Source organism: Pleurodeles waltl, chromosome 5 (assembly GCF_031143425.1).
Source record: "Pleurodeles waltl isolate 20211129_DDA chromosome 5, aPleWal1.hap1.20221129, whole genome shotgun sequence".
NCBI classification, from domain to species: Eukaryota; Metazoa; Chordata; class Amphibia; order Caudata; family Salamandridae; genus Pleurodeles; species Pleurodeles waltl.
The window spans coordinates 311,432,972-311,455,357 of NC_090444.1; positions in this window are offsets into that span (position 1 = coordinate 311,432,972).

Below are 22,386 nucleotides of genomic sequence, written 5' to 3' on the forward strand. Positions count from 1 at the left end.
TAATAACATTATAGACAAAAAGCATTTTCTTTGTGCAGGCTGTAAAGCTTTGGATTTCACATTCTGTTACTTGTAGAGTGTTACCAGATTTCATGTCATTCAAAAAGAGCCTTAATGCCTGGCAGTACACTCTGCATTAGGCTCCTGTTCACATCAATAATTCTGTGAATAGCCCTAATTTCAACTCTAGGACACCTGAAAGGTATCAGTGCACTTAATAAGTGCCATTTACATTACGTCTCGAGAGGTATTAAAGTCAGCATCAATTAATGGTATATGGACTCTCTATAATCAGATCTAATCTATAGAACCAATTCTTCAAGAGCAGCTACAATAGGTTCAACACAGTCTTTTCTCCCCAAGGGAATATACACATTTAATGTATGAATGACTTTTTCTGAGGGGCTTTCCACAGTTCATTTAGTATAATTAAATAGTATGCATTCTTGAGACAGCAAAACATTTCACAGTTGTTTGCAATTTTACACAGGTGGCCAACCCAACAGACAAGTGACTAAGGGCCGTATTTATTTATACTTTTTTTGCACCGCATTTGTGAAATTTTTTTATGCAAAAGCGGCGCAAACTTACAAAATATAATTGTATTTTGTAAGTTTGCACTGCTTTTGCGTCAAAAAGTGATGCAATTCTGGTGCAAAAAAAGTATAAATATGGGCCTAAATATTTCTTTAGTAGCTTTATCATAGTGTTTATGGTACCCATCCATATGAATTTAGTGGGGGTCTGTGTCTCCTGTAGACAGTAGATATAATTTTGCCTAATAACTGCTTACCATGCTATGTCATCCACTTTAGAACTTAGACCAAATATATTCTAGCTAATTATTCTCAGGACATTTGGCTCACTTTCTGCACTTCTGTAGGAAAGTGCCCTTCTTTGTATGGTCATCCCACACATTTTTGCCCCTATGATGGTTAGGACTCTGAAAGTGCACTGGAACCTGCTAACCAGTCCCCAGTGCCATTGCTTTCTCCATAAAACTGATGTGTATGAATTTGTATTCCCACTTGGCAAGGACTTTAATTCCCCCTGCCAATTGGTACTAGTGGTGCCCGGGGCGTGGGAGTTAAAGGGGTCACCACGGCCAGAAGCACTGATTGTGCCACCCATAGTGACCCATGTCGACAGATGACATCAGGCCTGTAATTGCAGATTGCAGAGTGCAACACAAACCACTCCAACTCAACTTTGCCCCACCCTGTGCGGCAAGATCAAGGCACTACTTTCAGTACATGCCAGTCATCTCTAAGGCACTCCTCCTAAACCCAGTAGGCAGGGTGCATTATATTAAAGATGTGGGCATGTAAGTGCAAGCTTATATGCTTCTATAGTAACCTCTTCCATTCGAGGCTCCTATAAGTGGTCAGGGGGCACTTGGCAAACATGGGCTGGCATCTGGGCATCCCGACTCCATTATGGCCCTGCTGAAGTATGCTATGTTTCTTTAAACTTGTTTCTGTAAACCTGACTTTATTCCAAAGTTTGGGTTAATGTGACATGCACCCAGGTGGCTACCCTAGAGGTTGCCCACCTGGCTGCCCCAGCCTTTCCTGTGCCTAGATTGTCACCTTATGAGCTGCTGCAGCCGGGCCAGGAATCTGACCCCCCTTCCAGGAGGTTTGAATACTCCTAGGAGTCAGAAACAAAGGCCTGCCTGGGCAGGATGTGTCACCTCCCTCCCTGACAGGATGGCTAGTGAAGTGGCATATTAAGGTGGTAAGCTTCAAAACCCATACCGCCTCTGATATGCAAATAGGCTGACTCTCAAAGGAGGAAAAAACACCCCATGCCCCAAGGCACATTTGCACCTGAGCAGGTGGAAAAAGTGTGTAGTCAAGAGATGTAAACACCCACAAGGCTAGCCACACTCTTAGGGTGGGCTATTTGGTCTGTACTGTCAAGGATGGCTTCTGCCATATTGAAAAGAGGTAAAATAGAGGGCTTTGGGTAGGGAAGGTGACACAGACCCCCAGGTGTGGTCACCGCAGGGGCAGATTAGCGGCTAGGGCTAATAGCCCATTGGCCACTTGCACCCACCCCCTAATGCCCCTAAATCTAGGATTTATGGGGCTTCCCTGACACCAGAGCTTGAGATCTAATTCAACTTGCAAGAAGGATAAAGAAGAGACCTGAGTCTGTGACCTGAGGACCTGCACAAAAAAGGCACAAAACACTGTACCTGTGGCAACCACCCTGCAACTGCAACATTAAGACTTGTCCTCGATCAGAGACCAGTTCCAAAGCCAAAAGTAACTTCTTTGAGCACCAAAGGCAACTCCAGAACTGTCTGGGCAAGAGGCACTAGCCGCCTGCAGTCCGCAGGCAATAGCATGTTTCTCGATCCAATGAATCACTGGGCATCGGGCACTCCGATGGATCGCCCAAAAGAAAATGGTCTAGTGCATTGTGGAAAACATAGGCCCTCATTCTGACCTTGGCGGGCGGCGGAGGCCGCCCGCCAAAGTCCCGCTGTCAGGTTACCGTTCCGCGGTCGAAAGACCGCGGCGGTAATTCTGACTTTCCCGCTGGGCTGGCGGGCGGTCGCCTTCGACCGCCCGCCAGCCCAGCGGGAAAGAGGCTTCCACGATGAAGCCGGCTCGGAATCGAGCCGGCGGAGTGGAAGCTGTGCGACGGGTGCAGTTGCACCCGTCGCGTATTTCACTGTCTGCGCAGCAGACAGTGAAATACATTTAGGGGCCCTCTTACGGGGGCCCCTGCAATGCCCATGCCAGTGGCATGGGCACTGCAGGGGCCCCCAGGGGCCCCGCGACCCCCCCTACCGCCATCCGGATCCCGGCGGTCGGACCGCCGGGATCTGGATGGCGGTAGGGGGGGTCGGAATCCCCTCGGCGGCGCAGCTAGCTGCGCCGCCTTGGAGGATTCAATGGGGCGGCGGTACACTGGCGGGAGCCCGCCAGTGGTGCCGGTCCGACCGCGGCTTTACCGCCGCGGTCGGAATCCCCATTGGAGCACCACCGGCCTGTCGGCGGTGCTCCCGCGGTCCTCCGCCCTGGCGGTCTTTGACCGCCAGGGTCAGAATGACCGCCATAGTCTTGATAATCAGCAAGTTTCAGGTGGCTTCTGTTTACCCATGGCGTCAAAGTAACTGAACGCTGTGTTTTCCCATACCAAGGCCTGTTGGCAGCCAGCCAAGCTATCACTTTCTGCTTGACGCTGCACCATAGGGGAACCATGCAGCACCATCAACCACTCACCTCAGTGGCTCCGTTGTTGAATCTTTGCATTGGTGTCCTCACCAGCACCATCTTTAGTGGTAAAACCAGCACCCACAGCTCCTACATTCAGCACCAAGGATAGCAAGGACCACTCTGTACCCAAGCCAAGCGAGTCAGTTAAAGGTGTACTGCCTGGTGAACCATGGCCCAGGGACCCGCAGCAGCTTAACTTCCAGTAGGTTCCCCTAAACGCGACCTGCAAGTGACTGAGTGTTACAAGTGTGGTTTTCCAGCAACCACAGCTCTTGCTTTCAGTACCAAGAACAGCCATGACAACTCTGTACCCGGGGCATATGAGCCAGGTAAAATTCTACTGACTGCTGAACCCTGGTCTTGGGACCCACATCACCTTAAGCCTAGTTGTGTCCACTGGACTCAACCTGCAAATGAATGATTGTCACTAGCTGATTTCTCCAATGATAGAAATGTCAAAGTTTGACAGCATTGAACTGCACTGACTTGGTTTTGCTTTTAAAGTCCATACCACCAGTTATATTCATCTAATTGTGTTTGTTTTGGTGTCTAAATTGATGTAAAAATCTGCTCTATTTTGCTAAATTGATGTTGTTTTTTTTCTTCGAGTTGTGTCATTTACTTACCATCCATGTTGGTACTGCTTAACACATGTTCCTCTAGTAAAGCATGGCTGCTCTGTGCCACACTACTAGGACTGAGCTAGTTATATATTATTGTTACTCTAAAGGACCTAGTTTGGGGTCTTGTAAGAGTACTGCATAGTGAGACCTAACCAGTCTCACTACATAACATTCTACTTTCCTACAGCTTCCATCTCCTGATTGTCTACTCCTGCTCTGGTAAACTTTGCACAGATATAGATTGCTAAACCTCCTTATTGCTCTTGAAAAGGTTTATAGTACCAGATCCTTTAACTTGCATTGCAGGTAGTCAGCACAGGTGTTGTCCACAGGATATATGCCAAAATAATATTGATTATCGGATTCCCTCCATCTAGATCAATGGCAAACCACCTTCTTGTCCTCATTTCTTATTACTATAAATGACTATAAATTGCTTTGCATCTAGTTTTTTTTAAAAGTGACAATATGTGGTAACCATAATGTGAGAAGAGAGCAAAGATACACATTGAGCACACACAGAAGACTCAAAGACCACATTCGTGCCTACCAGCGGGATAATAGGGGATTTTAGTAATTCATTTTACAAGCATCAACATTATCCATAACCACTTTTAATGAATTGGTGGATTTAAATTCTAGGCGAGTCACCGGAGAAACATTTTTATCTTCACAGATCATAAGATTCAGAAACTTCAAACCCTTGGTATTAAGCGATTACAAGGACGGCAGTGCATAATTGATCTCAAGTAAACTATATGATTAATGGTCAAGTAGCATATAGAACAGAAAATCCAGGAGAAGTGATCTTTATATTAAGATTCTTTCTCTAGGTGAACATGAGAAAAACATTAAGGACTTTAGGTCTATCTTCAGTACTCACATGGACCTATTCTGCAAGAGGATTAATTGTAGTGGTTAAAAGGAAAGTGGAAGTAACAATAGAAGAATTGTGAATTCTTTGAAAAATAAGAATTTATCATCTTCTGGATCTTCATGTGCACCAGCATGGCCGAGGACATTGTCTTCCTTGACTTCATGCTCTAATTCGAGCCTCAACCTAAACACTCCCTTCATAGAAATCAGTCTTTATTTCCTCCTCTTGGTATTGTTAATGGTTGGTCCAGTTATATATATTTTTTTTTTTTTTTTTTGCATGAACAAAAAACGGCTGGCAGAAAACGCAATATCTGGTGGTGCTTTTGAGTTTCTGGAGCATGTACTCGGAGCTTCTAGCAATCCACTACTGTCTATTATTCCTTAAAGTATTGCCTCAGAAAACTAAACTAGATCTTTAGCTCAGCTCTTTGTTACACTTATATTTCTTACTTTTTTGGCAGTTTTTACTGCTCTTGTCACTATTTTTGAGCAGTTCCTGTTTACAATACTGCCGATAACTACACAGCGCCCCTTATTCCCAAAATACAAGAAGAAGAAACCTTTTCTTATGCAGAGACTGTGTGCCCACATTGAAGCTTGGCCGGGATAATGAACAGACCTCTCTGAGGCCACTAAAACCTGGTTCTTGGGGTAGCCTTTCTCCAACTGTGTTTGGTACCAGGGGTTTCCTGTCATATTTATTAAAGCTCCTCAATTCCTTTTGTTATGGCATAGGGGGTAGATTCCAATTTCTCAGGTGTAGCTTTTACTGCTGCCAGCATCCCCCCACTACATACCTTTTGTTGGTGACAAGGTTTTCTTTTCACAGGATCGCCATTTACATCTTTCTTAATTAGCATATTTGTCACTGCTGTCATTGTGGATTTCACAGTAATATAAGTGGCAGGTCTTTGGGCTGTAGCTATCTTTTTAAGTGTTTTTTCTCGTATTGACTCTTCGTCTGTTTTCCTAACCAAGATCTGTAGTCCTTAATAAAATAAGCATTAATAAAAGAAGAATGACCTGTGCCCACCACAATTTTCTAAAGTAGGGCAAATATCTAAGTCAAGTCCTTTGCAAAGCTATCTTTAATTCTGATATGATCATTAATCAATTGTTTGAACATGATAAGTTATGCATCAATGGAGTAACAGATACATTGAAACTGGAGGACACCTGGGTTACCCTCCCATTTTCCCCTGAATGGAAATTGCTGCTTTGCATCATAAGTATTTCAGTCATTAGCTGAGTATTAAAAATCCAGAACATCCAGTAGGATATTGTCAATGAGAGTGAAGAAAGCCAGCAGGCTAGGCAGCGGAACTTTAAGGGATACTTGTTTCCATCTATCCGTGAGGTGTGCCCATATGTGGGCATTGAACAATTCTCCCTTGCCAATTACTCTTCTTGTTTATTGCTTCCCTCAGACATACAGGGTAATGATAATCCCAAGATTATGGTCCACCTGATTTAAATGCAAGTGGACCATAGGTTTAATCACAGCAGAGACTACTCAGTCTCCACTGAGATTAAACTTCTCCAAGGGTCCTGCACAGTAAGGGCCATTGAAGGTAGCCCAGTAATTATGCTCACCTCATTTTGATGGGCAGACATTCAGCTCGGTTTTCACTGCCCATCACTGACAGGAAACCCCTGGTACCAAACACAGTTGGAGAAAGGCTACCGCAAGAACCAGGTTTTAGTGGCCTCAGAGAGGTCTGTTCATTATCCCGGCCAAGCTTCAATGTGGGCACACAGTCTCTGCATAAGAAAAGGTTTCTTCTTCTTGTATTTTGGGAATAAGGGGCGCTGTGTAGTTATCGGCAGTATTGTAAACAGGAACTGCTCAAAAATAGTGACAAGAGCAGTAAAAATTGCCAAATGCTCCCTTCACCCTGAGACAGGACTCCATTGATGAGGGGAGCATTTTATTTTTATTTAAAAAAAAAAAGAAAATTCTGCTTCAGGTTTTCTTTTTGAAAAAAATAAAATGGTTTGACACAGGGATCCGTCATGTTGATGAAGCCCTGCACCAAACAGAAAAATGCACTGACAGGAACCATTGTAATGGCAGTTCCTGTCAATGCTTTATAAATGACCACCAGTTTTCTTGGTCATTTATAAATCTGATGAGTGGTATCTCCACCTGGGCAATGGAGTAATTTACTCCGTCACCCTGGTGGAACAATGGGTCATCCACCAGGAATGAGCTTGGCTCCCAAATCTGAAGGTAGAAATCCAAAAGCACCAAAAGTATCAGACCAGTGATAGAAATGTTCTGGTCACAAAATTAAAATTTCTCCCACTCTGAGCTTTTCCCTTCATATTCAATGGCTTCAGTGGCACCTCACCAACCACCTCTCTGACTTTGTGGGGACTTCTTCAGATACAGTGTGCTGCCTTAACTCACTGAAGGATTTTGACTTTCTGAAAAGAGCTTAAGTCTCTCACCTGGTTTATTCTGGTTGATGTATCTGAACCGGGACCCATTTCTATCAACCTGAAATTACACCTAGGGCCTGGTCTACCATAACCATTGACTACCATTGGCACTTTGCGACATATTTTACCTTAAATCTTTTTAAAAAATCTTATCTCTGGTTCTCTTTATTGGCTTTTTGTTGTTTTGCTATCAATGTGTTTGGTAAATAATTATCTATTTGTACAAGTTGGACCAGGATTTTTATTGCGTTCTGTTTTTGACTTTTTAACTGCTTTCGTACTACTGAGTGCTCTACGCATTGTATTCAAGTCTGCTTTGTCCTGTATCTACTAAAGACTGAGCTCAGGTTTAAATTACTGAAACCTTTAACTGGACATAATAAGATAGTTTATTTATTACTTGTGGTGGACCACAATCCATCCCAACTAATAAACAGCTATCCCACAAAAAACAACTAAGGGCCAGATGTAGCAAAAATAAAAATTGCGACTCGCATTTTGCGAGTTGATGCGACTCGCAAAATGCGACTCGCAAATTGGAATGTCAGAAAAAAAAGCGATCCGATTTTGCGACTCGCAGCCGGACTCGCAACGCTGTGTGCGAGTCCGCAGTTTGCGAGGTCGCTGTTTGCGAGTGTGCAAAAAACGAACTCGCAATTAGCGAGTGGGTGTCGCAAATTGCGATTACCTTCAAAATTGCTTGCAGGTGCAGCAGAACACTCCAGAAAGCATACCAGAACACTCTGGAAACGCTTCCTGGCACATGATGATGACATCACAGCCAGGAAGTTAACAAATACACCTGGGAGGAGGGCTCAACAGTGAGCAGTGTCTCTGCCACTGACAGTAGGGTGCTGAGGAGTGGTAGGCACAGCACCATGGACGCAGCAGGGACCAGCCAGGCTGGCAGGAGGGGCAGGAGATCATAGATAACAGCCAGGACAGATTAATGTGGCACATGGCGTTAATGTGCCACATGACTGGTTGGCATTTTCCTGCCCATGGACAATTTCAACTTGTATATAGTTTCTTCATGACATTAATAAAACAGTTATTTTTGTTCCACTTAACAAATGGTTAATAGGTGAGTATGGTCGGAGTTGACACGTACCGTCCAAAATATTGTGTTGCAATGTGGTCCCGTCTCAGTCTGCCTTGATTAGCTAGACTCTTATCCCCATGATGGCGATGTGGCTGTTCTTGCTCTTCATCATCAGGATCTGGGTCTGCAGGGGTGAGAGGTAGCCCACGTTGGGTGGCTATGTTGTGGAGGATGGCGCATGCGACCACAGTTTTGAAAGCGGTAATGGGGGTGTATTGGAGGGCGCCTCCACTGCGGTGGAGGCATCTGAATCTTGCCTTCAGCAGTCCGAAGGTGCACTCCATCAGGTTCCTGGTCCTCTTATGCGCACTGTTGTATTGCCTCTCTGATTCAGTTCTGGGTGTTAAAAACGGAGTCATGATCCAAGGCCTGAGAGCGTATGCACTGTCACCTGTTGGGCACAAAAGTACACGGTTAGGAAGTCCAGATTGTCGTGCACAGTGACCTGTGTGTATGTCTGCAAGTGTCTGTGGCTCTACCTAGGAGGTAACCGTCTCCAAATTCCCCACGTTCCAGGCGTTGATGTATCCCACTATGCCTAAAAATGTATGAGTCATGGGTACTGCCAGGAAACTTAGCTACGATGTCCGTGATGACATAATGGGCATCACAAACAACCTGTATGTTGAGTGAGTGGGTACACTTCCTGTTGCGGAAAATGTGTTCCAGATTAGCAGGGGGGCATATTTGAATGTGTGTCCCATCTACACACCCTATGACATGAGGAAAGTGGGCAATGCGGTAAAAGTCCAGCTTGGTGCTGTTTATTTCTGCCTCATTCCTTGGTAAGTATATGAAGTGAGACATGTGCGTGACTAAGGCATCTAGGAATGCCCTGAGGAACCTTGACACTGCACTTTGGGATACCCCACCTGCCACGGCAATGACCCCCTGATAGCTCCCTGAGGCCAACAGGTGCAGTGCGCATAGTACTTGCACATGCATAGGGATGGCGCAGCCACGTAGAGTCTTGTGTTCTAGCTGTGGTTTCAGTAAATCTATTAATTCTAGAATGGCTGCGCTGCTAAGGCGGTATTTGTCATAGATCTCCTCTTCAGTTTGCTGAAAAAGAGTCTGCCTGGTTCTATATATCTTCTCCTGTCTGTGGCCCCTCCTCCTCCTCTGCTGGGCTGCGTAGACTCTCCTCCTCACTGCTATCAGGTATATCTCCGCCATCTTGAGTAACCCAGATGCCTTCTGGGTCCCCTTTTATACTTTGGTAATGGTTACCACCTGCTCTGAGTTAGTGGTAAATGGGACATGCAAACTGGGCTTTTTGCGACTAGTCGCAATTTGCGAGTTGCAATTGCATATGGGTTGCGACTCGCAAATTGCGACTTGCAATTTGCGGGTCGCTAAATGGGGTCGCACCGGATGCGACTCGCAAACGGGTCCCATCGCTTTTTGTGAGCCGGAAATGGGCTTTTTGCATCCCATTTCCGATTTTGCACTGTCACAAATTGCGATTCGGCCCGTTTGCGAGTCGCAATCGTTTGCTACATCTGGCCCTAAGTCTCTTTCTGGGTTGGGACTCAGAAAATTGTCAGTGAGAAATCCCAAAAACTCCAAAGTGCTGCTGGGACCAACCTATTTCAAGAATCCAGCCTTCGGTTCCACAGCACCGGCTACTGTTTCACTGGAGAGGATGTTTCTTCTGAAAAACGTGACACAGTCCCAATGTGCTTTGGCACTTACAAGAAATGTCAACATTTTCCTTCAAGAACATGACAAAGTATCTTTCTGAATTTGGACATTAAAAACCTTTTTTATTCTAGACTTTCATTAGGACCAATCCACTTGTTGTATCCTACCCATGGTCCATCACGGTCGGCTTGAAATTGCACACTGGTCTCGGTCTCCTGCAAACATAGAGTATCATTATCACTTCACATTTTTTTTGCACTTTGTGTTTTTGTTATTGTGTTTATTAAATAGGTTCTCTAGTTTGTATAAATGGAAGATGGACTTTTATTGTGTTGTATGTTTGACTTTTTAACTGTTTTGGAATTACTAAATACTTTACACATTTTCTTTCAGTTAAGCATGTCTGCTCTGTTCAATAGCTACATGGGGTTGAGCTCAAGTCCAACTATTGAAACCTTTGAGTGGACCTAACAGGTTCGTAACTAACTTTATTACGTGTAGTAGAATACCATCCACCCAAACTAATAATTAACTTTCATAAAGCAGGTCATTTGAAGCTTCATGTTATTTTAACATTAAAATACATTAATGAGCAATGGTTAAATATTTACGTGAATATTATACCTCTTACTTTTAGGACTATAGTTTGAGGCGTGAAATAAAATGTTTTTGCAATTGTAAACAGGCTTTTCATATTCGGTGGCACCCAATCATCTTTGAATAACAGTTTGGTACAGTTTGTAAGATCAACGGTAAGGTTTTAGCCTCGCTCCTAATAATGATCAGGCACTAAGCTAGTGCTTTTGGAAGTGAATTGAAGTATTGGGGGCTGACTTAAAGTTGGTAACAGAGGGTACTCTTTCACCATGGCAACAGAGTTATCTCTCCACCAAAGGAAGCTCTGCCTGCCTGATTTAGAGGTGAACAAACCTTAAGCATGACGAGGACAGAGCCTACTCTAGCTTGGTTATCGACATACTCCTCCGATGGCCTGATAGAGCACAGGTCATCTGGGGTTAACACTACAACATCTGCCTTACTTAAAACGGGTGGCATCACATGTTTTTTTGCTGTCCTTCACCAGTGAGAGGCAGTAAATACAAAATAATGACCCCTACATCTCAGGAGAAAACTCCCATGGCATGCAGGGCATTAGTAATTTTTCAGTATCATAATCCTACTTTGAGAGTTTCTTTTTTTAAATGTAAAACTTTGTAAAAGTTTGACAAGGACATCTTATTTGATGGGGCTATCCATCAAGGTTCACAACATCAAATAGACCCAGAGTGGCAGGGATTTCTGTCAATGTTAAGAGGTTTCTGCAGGGCTGGTGGAAAACTCTGGATTTGGTGAGCGGAGTTCCCTTGGAAAGGTTGGGGAATACACTCAATCCCCCAAAATCTAAATCAGCCTCTTGGCTTAAAAAACCTAATTGAATGTTGGGATAGTGTTCTTGACATTTTGTGATCATATGTTTTGTAATGAGCAGAAAGTATAACTAGTTGGAAGCGAAATCAATATATATATAGCAGAGAAAGAGCACTTATTTACAACATATTAGCTACAAAGTATGACGAGGGCTGGATGGCGTGAAGTGAGCACTGAAAGTGCTAATTAAAGGCATGGTCTCTACAACAGGTTTTATCTCACTGGAATCAAATAGTTAAAGAGATGGATCGGCAGTACCACCTAAAACAGTGGAAATTGTTGTTTGTCCCTGGAACTTTAAAGAAATAATGTTGTAAAGTAATTACAAAGCGGAACAGAACACATTAAATCACAGCACAAAGCAATAACAACAATAAAAGAGCAGAACAAATAGAGTCAAACTAGAATGCAACACAACTACCACAGTGCTGTACAATAAGGAAATGCGATAATGCAGCTTAAAAAAAAAAACAGCACGACATATTATCAACACAACAAAATGCAACACCACAAAAACACAAATATTCTTGCCACGCAATAAAACCTCTATTTACATCTACTTTAATAATGGAGTCGTAAAAGGTGTTTGTTTCACGCACTGCCTTGCTTACAACCAAAGACATGCAATATCACCAGACAAAACTGGTTTTGTGATTCAGCCCAGAATGTGCAGTCGGTTAGTCCCTCTTTTGTTGAATGTACCTGTGCCAACTAATGCCTAGGTGGCAGAAGAATGTTGATCTCTCTTATTTTGCCTTGTTGATCCATAACTACATTGACTATCTATGTTGAGGCGACTCATAAATTCGAATCATATTTTGTATTTTTTTAACTTAGATGAAACGAGCTATTTTCGGGTATCATTTTTATCAAGCACGTACATCTCTCTTTAAAGATAACACCAGACATGGAAAGTCGGGTTTAAAAAAAAAAATGACTGTATGAATAACTTAGAGATGGCTAAACAAACACATTATTGTTCCAGTAAAAAAGACAGATGGAACATCTGTGGTGTAATTGTTCATTTCTGGGTTGCAATGACCCGTTGAAGCCTTAATCTTTCTAGTTCACATAAAAAACGGAGTTTAAAAATAAACTATTATATCTTGTGCAACACAGAAGAAAACACTGGTTTGATCAACGAATTGCATGATAAATTAATAAAAGTGTTGAAACCATTTAGTAGTGTTATTTTTGAGTAATTCAAAAGATATCGAGATATATCAAACAAAAAATATATTTTTTTGTCCGACAACCCTATACTTCTACACATTAATTAAAACAATATCAGTGGGACAGTGGAGGTCCTGGGAATGTGGCACAGATAAACACGTGTAAAGAAAGTGAAAAACAATTTAAAGGAGTACCTCAGTATGAAGATGTGCTATATGCAAGTAAAAGCAGTCAAATACCATTGTCAAATGGTTTTTGTTACACACTTGATTTCTCTAATCATATTTTTGTAATTTAGCACTTTTCAATAACAACAATTACCTAGAAGCAAAACACAGAAGAATGCAGGTTGTGTGTGTACCACCTGTCACCTTCTACCACAGAGATAATTTCGGAGCTACATAAAAGTCACTAATCAAGTATTGCATAGATTCGTTTATGCAGTCTACTCTCCAGTTACCACTAGTTCCTATTGTTAGGATTGTCCTAGACAATCTTCATAATCTTTTCTTCATCCTTCATTGTATAACCATGCTCATTGCCTCCAACAGTCCATTTTGAAATGCGTGGCTTCTGTTCAGAACTCTTTTCCTATATCATCTACTTTAAACTGTTTGTTTAGCTCCACTTTCTTCCCATGACTACCATTAGGGAGATGATCACATATTGATTTATCACTTAATACCACAACCGTCCGGTTGGCCAGAAAGGACATTATGAACATAACAATGAAAGAAGACTAGGATTAATGAGAATTACCGTATGTAATTCAAATATTACAGACAGGCCTTCTCGTTCCCCATTCAATTCAGAGGATATACCCAAGAAACACTGCCTGTTGAAGCATAAACACAAAGCATACAACCAAACCAACAAAAACATAGGCGCAAAAGAATGTGAGAAACATTAAATGCACCAGCACAGATACACAGCAGACATAATAAGTAGAGTAAACCATAAGCCCAAGGCAACAGATGCGTCCCCAGGCCCCTTCAACTAGTAATGAGACACAAATGTGGAAAGGTAAGCGCAAGTCAGATTCCTACATACATTCAGTGGGGGAATGGCCATGGCAGAAGCCCAAGATGCCTACATCCTTCTAGCGGCACAGTCCATTTTCCCTTCTAAATGGGGCCTTGTCTAGTAATACTTTATTGAATGATTAGTTACATCTTTACAATATTAGGGACTTTGTGGACATTTAACACATAAAACACGTGCACGTCCAACCAATAATACCATGGTTCTTTTAAAACAGGAATGCCATTGCCTGAGCTCACTAAGGCGAGGTTAAGGTCAGAGACCTGGAGAGATGAAGTGAATAAAACAGCATTGAAAGGAGTGCAAACTACGCGATAAAGTGCTAATCACAAGCAGAATACAATCTGAGAAAGTCCAGAACTTCACATAACTGTGCTAAGGTAGAAGGTACTTTTGAAACAGGAACAATGAAATTCGTACCTGAGTAACAGCAAGAAGCTGCCACATATAATGTTCCACTGACCGGCTAAGCAGAGCTTGAAGTCCCAATGCTCAAGTACACTACTGCGGCATCCTGCTCTCGTTGCAGCCTGTTCATTATGGAGACATCATTTTCTATAATCTGAACCCCTGGATTCTGAGTTTCCAGGCAGGTACTCAGAGCATCCGATTCCTTTATGGTTGAAGTTTTTGATGCATACACGTTTTGTACATGCAAGGTCCACTGGTGCTCGGTGATGACATTGATTCTGGTCATTGGTGGACTAGTTTTGTTCTTAAGATACCTCCATACCCCAGCTTACCCCTGCTTGCCCATCAGTGTGTATATTTGCATTCATTTGCCTTGCCTGGTAGTTTAGAATGGACAGTTCCTTTGAGGAAGAGGATAAGTAGTTATCTGTATAATGTGGGTTTCTGTCTAAAGTGGCAGAGTGAACAATGGTTTGGAATGCTGCCCAGAGTGATTGCCAGTGGTTTGAACTAATTGCAAGCACTTCTTCTATCCACTTGTGTGTACTTGTGCTCATGGACCATTGCATTACACATTTGCAGAGTCTCCAGTTTGAATGGAAAGTTCGGAATCCACACGTTCAGCATCTTGAGATCCAACACTAGCCAGAACCCCACAGTCACTTTGGAAATGACAAATATGATGAAACAGACCCATATGTTCTGAGTCAGTACTGATACCAGAGACTTTTTACTCATCATTAGCTGTAATCCCTGTGCCTGTGCCAGAGCAAAAGCCTGATACTTGACAGGATCCTCAGAGGCAGGAATGATAACCAGACCTAAAGAAACAAAGGGGAGCAATATTTAATGTGATAATTGGTGCCAGCAGTGAGAGAACACAGTCTTCATAGAAAATATGGCACACATCCCTGAATTACTGCAGAACCAATTGGCACATCTGGTAGAAGAGCCTTCCACCAGTAAACAGCATGGATACTTCTTCAGATTTGAACCACCTCCCAGTTGGTTCCAAATGACTCATTAAAAAGTCTAAACACATATTCGCAAAAATAACAGCCTGAAGAGCCAAAGGGAGACCTTTGTTTTCCCAGAAAAGAGATGTCAAACTTCCTGTTCTTAAACACCTTCTCCACCGTATCAGTCAACTCATTGACAAACAATTTACTGACTCTAAAGATATCTGAAGAAACAAATTAGTTTAACTAGAGTACATATGACACTCCTGAACTCTACTTGTCAGCCACTGCAGGCCCTCCAGGGAAAGACTGCTGCTGTAGCAGAGCCGAAATAGCCATCAGGCAGAAAATATGCCTGTTGCGCCATCATGCTGAGCACATCTAAACAGCCCAGTTCATCCTGGTTTTAATCAAACAGAGAGTGATAATCATGTTTCGAATGCTTGGGCATTGAGCCTACATATTCACCAATCTTCAGAGACAGATGTAGTCCAAAGACAACCTTTTTCAGTTTGGCATCCAACATCTCATCAGCTGAATCCCTGGGTGTCATCTCTCCACAGCAAATACATACTTGCTGCAGTGTGGGAAGCATAGACTCAACAGGAACAGCACCAGAAAAACCTGTGTCCATCCAATCTAGTGCATAAGCATTTGACATGAACTTAGGGATGACTAGTTTCTTATACTCAAACGTGACACTCCTCCTCCACAGCTGGCATCTGCTGGGAGAGAAAACAAGATTGTCCCTGGCATGACACATCACTATTTCTCCAACTTTTTCCCCCATGAAGGGGGGATGTGGACTAGATTCCATTTTCCCATGAATATCAGAGCTGGAAAGGCATGCTTCTGGTCCTACATAGGTTGCAACTGCATCTGCTGGAGTAATTTTATTCTGAGGCTGAACAAGGCAAAGTTCTATCTTCCAGTATAACCTACACCTTCTTGAGCATTTAGCAGCAGGGCTGGATTGGGAGTGGAACTCTTCAGAAGCTCTACTGCCCCTCCAAACATTTACTAGTGAACTTGAGTGCTATTCACCCAAGCTTTTCAACATGCCCACACCAATACCTGCATACCTCAACAGACCAAGCCTAAATCACTTACCAACCAGCTATATAATAGCTAGCTCCCAATCAGCACTGAGTAACCACTGCCAAAGGACTTTTATCCCCAGTGCTTGCACTCATGGGATCAGCACTCGATCCACTGCCTGACTTTGCCTCACAGTGAAATAGTTGTAAACCATCAAAGCACATATTCTCCCATAGGAATGTCTAGGTACCATGGGGAGACTAGCAAAGGATGCCCATAGGTCAGGCCAGCATCTGGAGCACATAGCCTCTACAAATCACTGGAATATTCTGTTAGAAATAGGCAGGAAAGCAAGATAGAGTCATGACTCCGATTTTAATTATAAGAAATAAAAGGGAGCTAGTCAGGACCAGGAAGGAAATGACATGACAGAAAGAAATCTGAATAAAAGGCGGTGGATTCAAAAAGGGTTGTCAGAGAGGCAAATTGCCCACTCTGTTATAAAAAGAACAAGGAAAGAAGACACTGTGGTAATTTACCTTTTTAAGGTTGTGAGAAAGAAAATTGTCCCAAGCAATCTGTAGCACTATCTTGGGGTTGGCATTTACCCTGACCACTATAACTCTGTTGTTCAGCCACGGATGGCATTCGCTGTATTTAGAGATGCTGATTTTGAAAGTATGTCACTCCAAGTTCTCCAAGATATTTAATTCTAATAACAGGCTTTCTTTGAATATTTCCCAGAATTCATCAAAACATTGATAGCTAAGTGATTTGCATCGACATCAAGCCAGATAATAGTAAAAATTAAATTATTAAAGTATTTTTAACAAATAGTATAAATTCCAAACCATCATCGCACACAAAAGAAGAACCATCCAAAGAACTCAATGTTTAGTCAAAGGTTATGGTACATTGTACTCACCTCATGACAAAGAAATGCCTATCACAGTAAGTGTCACTCACCTACAAACCAATAAATGCAAAAATGAGCACACCAATTGATGTCTTCTTTGTAACTGATGACCATGGTCCATAAGTTGAGATCAACACCTACAATATTTGCTAGTTCTGTCTACGTTGGATTTCTTATTGCAAGTATGGTGAGAAGTACGACTATGCTGTCTAACACAGGTATACAAACAATAAAGTATCTCATGGATATAATAGTGCATTCTGTTTTAGTATTCCTGAACAGAACACATACAGCAGCAGAAACTAACATACCATTCATAATTCAGTTAACCATAGAGACAAACTGACAGTGAGGAGTACAGTCTTTAGCCTTTTCCCATGTATATTATTTGGTAATAAGGAGCTCAATCATTGTTGGATTTGTTGGATTAATAATGTTCCAGTCTAGACTGAACAAGACCTGTACACATTTCCATACATGTCCAATTGTACACCCATTTAGCTTAACAGGGAGACAAGGAAAGCATATAAGCATGTATGTATTGATGAGTAATGGTGAAAGGGTGGATTCATGTGGAACCCTAAAGTGGACTCCACTGGGTGTTGATTTGAATGAGAGAAGGTGGAAAGATCTGAGAGCTGTTTGGAAGGAAATAGTTGAAGCATTTCACAGCAAGCTCATTGATGCTAATTCCTTTCTCACTGTCCACCAAAAGTGTATGGTCGAAGGTGTTGAAGGCTGCTGAAAGTTCAAACAGGACGAAGACACCAACACCACCCAGGTAGAACAGTCTCTGTACATTATGAATGTCAGCTATGACCACCCCTCCAGGCTTTGCCTTGGTCTGACACTAGCTTACACAGGGTGTAAAAGTTTGTCATTATCGATGCAGGAGTGTAATTGGGTGAAAATCAAACCTTCTAATAATTTCCCTAGAGAATGCAAAATCTGCTCAGAAGCTGGGTTTTTTGGTAATGTAACGTCAAAAAGATTAATCAATTTGTGGTAAAAGTTTGCAAGTAAGTTATGAACATCACTTGAGCTATTTTGACTAAAGGTTGGAGGGAATGGCAACAGGAGTGATCTTCCTGAATCCTATAGGAGATGGATCTCCAACTTTTAGAAGTGAATGCAACTTTTGGATGATTTACATCTGGAAGTATTTTATAAAAAAATGACTCCTAAGTGATCAGTTGAACCCAAAGGGAGACACAGTTCAATTACACTTGGCGTGTCAAGAGAAGTAATGATTACATGTATAAGGAGATCCACCTTGTGGATGGGCTCCTTATTAGTTAAAGCAAGCTTATAAATCTCCCAGTTCAGAAACCTCAGAGTGTTACCTTCTGGATGTTCGATATGGTAATCAAGGTCACCATGGACAATAATATTGTCATTATAAAAAGAATGACAAATGCCTTCAGTAATACATGTCAATAGATCATCAGATATAATTGGGGATTAGTAAAGTATAGAAAGGTTTATAGTTTTATTACCAATTTTCCATTCACAGATAAAAGATTCAACCTGAAAGCTCTTAGAAAAAGGCTTAAATGTACTATGTGGTGTTTTTGTATAAGTAATATCCATTCCTTCCTAACCCTGTCTTACCTTTCCCACCAATATAATTTTTTACTTGATTGGTTATGGCTTATCTAGCATGTAAAGTAAAATATCTTGGAGGCAAGATTCCATTAGGAAAAGTAGATCAAAATGTGATGCCTCACACAATTCAACAATTTGAATATAGCATTAGTTGCTACACTCATACTGCTTAATATAGACCCAGGGTAATATGGTTCACAGACATGAGAATGTTTGGAGAACCAATTTAAAGATACTTGGTACAGAGAATTCTATTGTGTAGGTTTTCTTTTATCACATTTATTTCTGCACTTTCTGAAAGAGTGAACAATAATAAAAATAGGCAGTGTGGGTCATACGTGTTATACACTTTGATTGCAGTATCGGACATCACTGAAATGATAAGCATGAGGTGGTCAGGACTTGTTGCAGAGTGGGTGGCTTCAAAGGCAGCGTCTATGGTGGCAGGTGGCATACAGGCATAGACTGGTGCAGATGGACTTGTCTTTGACGTGCTGCCAAATTGTTCATCCTTTGGTCATGACTAAATAGTTTTCACAGCCTTTACATATAACTAGTGCATCACACTAATAGAGGAGAAATTACTTGTGCAGTTGCAGAACAAAATGTAATTTGACCAGTCTACAGTGGGAGGTGGAAACAGCCTGTCGGATAGTGGATTATTAGTAAGGGCAGGTAAGTACCTACACTTAGTATTAGGCCACTAACTTCCATTTAGGTCCAGTTAGGTCTCAATAAATTAAACCCAGCTCAACCCTTGGTAGCTTGACAACAAGCAACAAGGCTTACTTTAGGAGACAAGTGTGTAAACATTTCAAAATCACAAAACAGTAAATAAGTAAAACACAAAACACAATAAAAATCCAACACCAATGTATAACAATAGATTATATTTGTATCATTAAACTGACACTACAATGATTAAAATTGGATAAGGGGAATTGGAGATATGTACTTTTAAAGAATTAATGTTTTTAGTGCATAGAAGCAACTAGCACTCAATGGGTTAAAAAAAGGTCCCACTGGACAGGGAAAGAGTCCAGAATTCAAGCTACCTATGAGGTAACACAGTTACACTTACTTTTAGAAGTATTTCTTGACAGCACCAGCCAAATGTTCAGAAGCTCTGGCTTGCCTCTTTGGGTCTGGGACTACAACTCCCACAATGCACCTCTTCAACTTATTGAGTGGCTCAAAAAACCTCTGGATCTTCTTCCAGAAGTCCTTGAAGTGTTACCAACTTGATCCAAGGTTCGAGTTGGGCCTACAATTCCCAGAATGCACCTGGTCAGAATTCTCAATGGCCACTGGACACTGGTCAGCTCGGCTCTGCTTGCAGGACTTGATGCAGGGGACTCTGGACAACTCCTTTCTGCCTGTAGCAAACAGGGAGTCCCTTCTTGAAGCAGCAGACGACAGGCACAGTTCTTTTAGTGGTGAAGCCCAAGTGTGTATCTGTGCATTCCTTCAGAGTGCAGTGTCCAGGTGCAGGCCAGGAGTCCAACAGGGCAGTCCTTCTTCTTCTTTGTCTTGTTCTTTGTAGGGATCGCACTGTGTAGGGGTGTAGGATGGCATTACACCAGAATAATCAATGGTATGATGTTACACCAGGTTAATCTAGCGTAATGAAGAAGTAATCTAAAAATAACCCAAAAACCTGTCTCTATATGTTTCTTGTAATGTTGATTTGTGTAATGAGACTGAAAACCACTCTCTTGCACAGTAGTTGTGCTCATTTGTCAGATTTATGTGCTCTCATTCTACATTACAGTCAAGTTTTGCATTGTGATACCAGGGATTGGCTTGCCATCTGGGTTATTGGATTATATTTCCCCTAGGGGCAGACATGATAGATTATACAATGTCATCCAAGGGTAATTCCATCCATTTGTGTGTATTTGTAAATTATTGCATAGTATTGAGTAGTGTGTGTGTGTAATAAATGCAATGACACAATATCAATATCAATATCTACATGGACAGGCATATTTGGGTAGGAATGCCCTGATTCAAGCAGTAGGAGCATAACCCAAGGTTCAGAGTACAGGCTGAAGAGAGTCCTATAGGCAAGTCAGGAGGACCTTTCAACAGGATGCAAATGGATTTTATTGAAATGCCACCTTGCAATGGGCTAAGGTACATTTTGGTGATTGTCTACATATTGTCCCGGTGGGGGGTGGAGGCATTTCCAACAAGAAGAAATGACAGTTTCACAGTGGCTAAATTACTACTAAGAGAACTGATACTAAGGTACTGTGTTTTTGGTGAAAGAGTGGTGCACCTAGCATCAGTGTGAAAGTGGTATAAAAGGAGAGAAGGTCCGTGAGCATACTTCACTGGGCTCAGAGGTTTTCTTTTCCCAACGCTGGGATGGGACGGATAGCACACTTACCATTTACTAATGCAGGGTTTAATTTACGTCAGTGGTTGCCAGTTTCAGGTACTTACTTTGCCACATCGGACATTAGTCAGAAGCAAGAAAGAGAAAGTGCACAAAGGGGTAAAATGGAGAAAGAGAAAGTCAGAAAACGTGTCACAAAGAGAGAAAGCAGGATGACAAGAGTGCTATAAATGGGCAGGGAGTGTCTGGTAATGGACTGAAGTACTTGGGCCATATCATGATGGGCTTTGCTGGCACGTGCACAGCTGAGCGCCTGTTTTTATGCACTTCCAGGGCAAAGCATCAATTTAATTAACTCAGTATTTCTTTGAGCTTGTGCTTAATTTCCGACAGTACAGTTGTGAGCTGACCTCAAAAAATATAGCACTTGGAGAAATGTCAGGTTAAAAGAATTTGCTTAACGCGCAGTAGATGAATAAAATAGGGGCTCACCCCTGCACTGCTGCAGCACTGCCTAGCATGATATGAAATCAGGTAGTTTTATATCAGAATGGCAGTATCAGAAACAGTGTCTGATGTTTTCTGATCTCAATATACTCACAGAAAAAAGCTCTGGATTATGTCATGATGTAAGGCACATTCTTCAAAGGCTGTAGACAGTACTTAGTTTGAGTCAGTGGTTGTTGCTGCGGCCTCCCAGCATTCATTTTTGGGGACTGGCACTTATTTTTCATCAGTACAGTTTGATCCACAGTGAGAGAGACAAACCAAAAAGGGGATATAAAGAAGTAAGAGAAAGGTGGAAAATAGTGACAAATATAGAAACCAGTGATACAAAGAACCCACAAGAGTGAGGGAGTTAAAGGGGGAAGGAGTGTCTAGTGGTGAATTAGAGAGACATGAGTTGGTATTCGGTGTTAATGTGCATGATAATAAGGTATCTTTGTATAGGAACAATACATTTTCATACTCTAACGAAATCAAATTACCACTGTTAGATTCCCCTACCGCGAACTCTCCGTCAACTCCAATACAAAGGTATTTGGTCAGGCAGAATCTGCGACCCAGGCCATGAAGGTTAATAACTGACAGGTCACAGGTGGGATAACATTTAGCTGACAGCCAAATGCGTACACAAGACAACTTAGATTACTGATGCCAGGTCAAGGCCCATATGCATTCTCTCTCTGGAATTTATAGTCATGACTCCATGATAACTGTTCTCATTTTATAGTTGTGTAGGCATTGAGAATGGTATAAAATGTGTTCCAAACTAATGTACTCTGAGAGGCAGTCCACAGAACCGATTCTTTAACTCCTCTCCTGGCTGTTCATTTAAAGGAACTGTTTCCTCCTCTGCCAGGAGTCTCCTGTCCTTTGTTATTTAAGGTAAAATCTCATTTCGAGCAACATCTGCACCCTGACCTTTGATAGCAGCAGTTGTAGACTTCTAAACAAAACTCTGCATCGCAGCACTTGGGCCCTGATTTAAGCCAAGTGGTGCAGCATGGTGCTGTACCAAAAATAGCAGCGTTGCGATGCACCACTTTTGAA